The following is a 5000-nucleotide window of genomic DNA, read 5'->3' as shown; positions in this document are numbered from 1 at the left end:
CACGAAGTCGTCGACCGACAATCACGCCACCCGCACCCGTACGTGCCCCACCCCACCCACCAAAATCGCAAGTCCAGCGGATGAACGGCGGACGTTTCCCGCACTCGTAAGTTGCAATCCACACCTATATCTTGCGTTTCATGAAGAGTTTTATCCAATATTCGACATTCCCGCTGTCCCTAAACGTGCTCTAAGTCTGTGCGCGACCGCGTCGCTCACTGTACGGATTCCGATGCTGAGCGATCAGCTATGGGCCGCCCCATCCACGTCGGTCCCCGTGGGCGTTGCACTCGCAGTCGCAAAGACTCTGGGCAATGGCTATGTGCGCTCCGCAATATATTACTGGGACGAGTAATGAGGGTCCGAGCCCCCAGTGTGGGGAAAGTGTTTCGCAGCCCTGACCCACCGGCACGGTGTTGCGTCCCCCCACCTCAAACATGTGACGTAGTCACACCACCGGTTTTGACTAATAGACAGAATGTTTATAATCATATGCCATACACCGGGGGACGATGCCGCGAGGTGTAGCTAGCTAGTGCAGTCGCACCGCTACTACTGTACAGAGATAGAACAGGCATTGACTATACATACATTAAGCTTATACGCGGCGGTGCTTAGTAATACGCGCAGTCATCGGAATATAGATAACACATACAACTGTCCCTATACATGCTGAACGTCTGTGCACACAATGTCAACCACACGTCACCCACACACTCCATCACCCACTAGTCTATGCCTGTAACAGACGCAGACACAACATCTAAGTACCAGCATGGAACAACATCCAGTGCATCCTCTCGGCCACAGTACACCATCCACACTATGATAACCAGACCGGGACGTCGAACCAGAAAACTGAATATCCCACTCTTCCTACAACCACCATTGCTCAGATACGCCACCAACACCCACACATGTCCTACACAGGGGTGCACCCAACAGCACCACACTGCCGCATCTCACAGCACATAAACAATGGCAGGAATGAAAGACACAGGTGTGCCACTCCTTTGCCACAAACACAGAACGGGCGCGCCACCTGCCATGAGCCACAAGTGCAACTGACGTGACATATCTGATAGTGCCTCAGGCGTCCACTTACTACCATCACTATCAACGAACCTCGCCACCCCACCCCCCCCCCACACACACCATCCCTTAACCCAACTTCTGCCTTAACCTAACCCAACTTCTGCCTTAACCTAACCCAACTTCTGCCTTAACCTAACCCAACTTCTGCCTTAACCTAACCCAACTTCTGCCTTAACCTAACCCAACTTCTGCCTTAACCTAACCCAACTTCTGCCTTAACCTAACCCAACTTCTGCCTTAACCTAACCCAACTTCTGCCTTAACCTAACCCAAGTTGCGCCTTAACCTAACCCAAGTTGCGCCTTAACCTAACCCAAGTTGCGCCTTAACCTAACCCAAGTTGCGCCTTAACCTAACCCAAGTTGCGCCTTAACCTAACCCAAGTTGCGCCTTAACCTAACCCAAGTTGCGCCTTAACCTAACCCAAGTTGCGCCTTAACCTAACCCAAGTTGCGCCTTAACCTAACCCAACTTCTGCCTTAACCTAACCCAACTTCTGCCTTAACCTAACCCAACTTCTGCCTTAACCTAACCCAACTTCTGCCTTAACCTAACCCAAGTTGCGCCTTAACCTAACCCAAGTTGCGCCTTAACCTAACCCAAGTTGCGCCTTAACCTAACCCAAGTTGCGCCTTAACCTAACCCAAGTTGCGCCTTAACCTAACCCAAGTTGCGCCTTAACCTAACCCAAGTTGCGCCTTAACCTAACCCAAGTTGCGCCTTAACCTAACCCAAGTTGCGCCTTAACCTAACCCAAGTTGCGCCCTAACCTAACCCACGTTGCGCCTTAACCTAACCCACGTTGCGCCTTAACCTAACCCACGTTGCGCCCTAACCTAACCCACGTTGCGCCCTAACCTAACCTACGTTGCGCCCTAACCTAACCTACGTTGCGCCCTAACCTAACCTACGTTGCGCCCTAACCTAACCTACGTTGCGCCCTAACCTAACCTACGTTGCGCCCTAACCTAACCTACGTTGCGCCCTAACCTAACCTACGTTGGGCCCTAACCTAACCCACGTTGCGCCCTAACCTAACCCACGTTGCGCCCTAACCTAACCCACGTTGCGCCCAAACCTAACCCACGTTGCGCCCTAACCTAACCCACGTTGCGCCCTAACCTAACCCACGTTGCGCCTTAACCTGCCCTGTAATTGTTAGTTATATGAATCTAGGAATTCGTGTAGCGTTGCCTAATTGCAACCATCTCAACATAGTTCACTTCGCGCACACTGTGGTGTTCTGCGTATTGATTCATTTTACGGTGCGTACCCTCACATCTTGCGAGTGTTGCTTACTTTCCACATGGTCCCGCTATCCACTGTATTGTGTACTGCAATAGGACGTATATCGCCCCCGCCCCCCCCCCCCCTCCCCTCCTGTCACCTCTAGCTCGTCGGTCAGGAGTTCGCGTGTTGAATGCGCTTCGCAGCTGTGCAATGGCATTCGCATACGTACGCTGGCCACCTTCCACGTGTTCTTTCGTGCACACGTCGCAGCGTGTATGTATGCTGATGGAGTGCGTCGTGACACACAACATCCAGGCATGCAAGACTCGTAGAAGTCGCAAATGTAGATGGATGTCTACGTTTGCTGCCCAAGTTACGCAAATGAACTGGAAATCCGTTGTTGCGCGGTTGTTCGCGCTGGAGGTGAATCGTTGATATCGACGATCGGTACAGGTATTAACCGGTTGCTTCAGCGACACCCGTCATACCCACGAACGTGAGTGGGCATGTGGGTATGAAGCGATACGCGGCGGTGGCTGGGTGGGACCGTCCCCGGCCGGTGAGGGGGGGGCGCCCGGCGTGCTGGCCGCGCGCTGCGTGGGCGCACGCGCGGCAGCCGGCTGGTGGGGGCGCCCAGTGGCAGGCGCGCCGGCTGACGGAGGCGGCAGGCGGCGCATCTGCGTGCCGGCGCACCCAGCGCGCGGCGCCGTGCGGCCAAAGTGGGTCCTCCCGGGCCCGGTGCGAAGCGCGGTGGACATCTGCAGTGTGCTGGTCCGATTGAGGACTGTGTGCGTTGAGGATGCGCCGCCGCCCGGCACTCGGCGCCGCGACGCCGTCTGCTGCTCGGTCGCCCCCGCGGTTCTCGCAGGTGGTTTGTATCGCAGCTGTGCGGATGTGTTGGCGCGTGCGCTGTGCTGGGAGAGTTCGCTTTGGCACCCAAGTGGGGCTCTGCCCCTCTGTGGCGCTGGCGTTGGAGCTGCCCGGTCACTGTTTGTGGCCGCGTGTTGTCTCCCGCCGGCAACACCACGACAGCACGCTCCCGGGCCTCTGTCGGCAGCGGCAAGCTCAGTTGGGAGCACGGGTGGTCGCACTGAAAGCGTCTACTCGCCTATCTCCGGGCGATTGCGCCTCTCTCGAACCCGACCAAGTACTTAGGACGGCGCTGCGCGCCGCCGGGACCTGAGAGGGTTTCGAGGTGTATCGTGCAGGGGAGCCCAGCCTCCTCCTGTTTGCAGAATAATTGAGCGGACGCTTGCGTGTTCGCGCGGGCCCCCGGGACACACTCCCGGGCGGCCGGCTGCTCAGCTCTAGTTGACGCAGCTCCCTGGTTGATCCTGCCAGTAGTCATATGCTTGTCTCAAAGATTAAGCCATGCATGTCTCAGTACAAGCCGCATTAAGGTGAAACCGCGAATGGCTCATTAAATCAGTTATGGTTCCTTAGATCGTACCCACGTTACTTGGATAACTGTGGTAATTCTAGAGCTAATACATGCAAACAGAGTCCCGACCAGAGATGGAAGGGACGCTTTTATTAGATCAAAACCAATCGGTCGGCTCGTCCGGTCCGTTTGCCTTGGTGACTCTGAATAACTTTGGGCTGATCGCACGGTCTTCGTACCGGCGACGCATCTTTCAAATGTCTGCCTTATCAACTGTCGATGGTAGGTTCTGCGCCTACCATGGTTGTAACGGGTAACGGGGAATCAGGGTTCGATTCCGGAGAGGGAGCCTGAGAAACGGCTACCACATCCAAGGAAGGCAGCAGGCGCGCAAATTACCCACTCCCGGCACGGGGAGGTAGTGACGAAAAATAACGATACGGGACTCATCCGAGGCCCCGTAATCGGAATGAGTACACTTTAAATCCTTTAACGAGTATCTATTGGAGGGCAAGTCTGGTGCCAGCAGCCGCGGTAATTCCAGCTCCAATAGCGTATATTAAAGTTGTTGCGGTTAAAAAGCTCGTAGTTGGATTTGTGTCCCACGCTGTTGGTTCACCGCCCGTCGGTGTTTAACTGGCATGTATCGTGGGACGTCCTGCCGGTGGGGCGAGCCGAAGGCGTGCGACCGCCTCGTGCGTGCTCGTGCGTCCCGAGGCGGACCCCGTTGAAATCCTACCAGGGTGCTCTTTATTGAGTGTCTCGGTGGGCCGGCACGTTTACTTTGAACAAATTAGAGTGCTTAAAGCAGGCAAGCCCGCCTGAATACTGTGTGCATGGAATAATGGAATAGGACCTCGGTTCTATTTTGTTGGTTTTCGGAACCCGAGGTAATGATTAATAGGGACAGGCGGGGGCATTCGTATTGCGACGTTAGAGGTGAAATTCTTGGATCGTCGCAAGACGAACAGAAGCGAAAGCATTTGCCAAGTATGTTTTCATTAATCAAGAACGAAAGTTAGAGGTTCGAAGGCGATCAGATACCGCCCTAGTTCTAACCATAAACGATGCCAGCCAGCGATCCGCCGCAGTTCCTCCGATGACTCGGCGGGCAGCCTCCGGGAAACCAAAGCTTTTGGGTTCCGGGGGAAGTATGGTTGCAAAGCTGAAACTTAAAGGAATTGACGGAAGGGCACCACCAGGAGTGGAGCCTGCGGCTTAATTTGACTCAACACGGGAAACCTCACCAGGCCCGGACACCGGAAGGATTGACAGATTGATAGCTCTTTCTTGA

The 5000-nt window shown here is 54.9% G+C and overlaps 1 non-coding gene across 1 annotated transcript in view; it reads left to right on the top strand.

Annotated features, from left to right (window-relative positions):
- The first annotated feature begins 3646 nt into the window (after positions 1–3646).
- The window catches only part of LOC126197315 (small subunit ribosomal RNA), a 1911-nt gene continuing 557 nt past the window's right edge, over positions 3647–5000 (top strand). The window contains exon 1 of the ribosomal RNA XR_007539684.1: positions 3647–5000. This exon is cut by the window's right edge and continues 557 nt beyond it. This is a non-coding gene — a ribosomal RNA (small subunit ribosomal RNA).

Source organism: Schistocerca nitens, chromosome 7 (assembly GCF_023898315.1).
Source record: "Schistocerca nitens isolate TAMUIC-IGC-003100 chromosome 7, iqSchNite1.1, whole genome shotgun sequence".
NCBI lineage: Eukaryota > Metazoa > Arthropoda > Insecta > Orthoptera > Acrididae > Schistocerca > Schistocerca nitens.
This window is presented reverse-complemented; position numbering and strand designations above follow the sequence as displayed.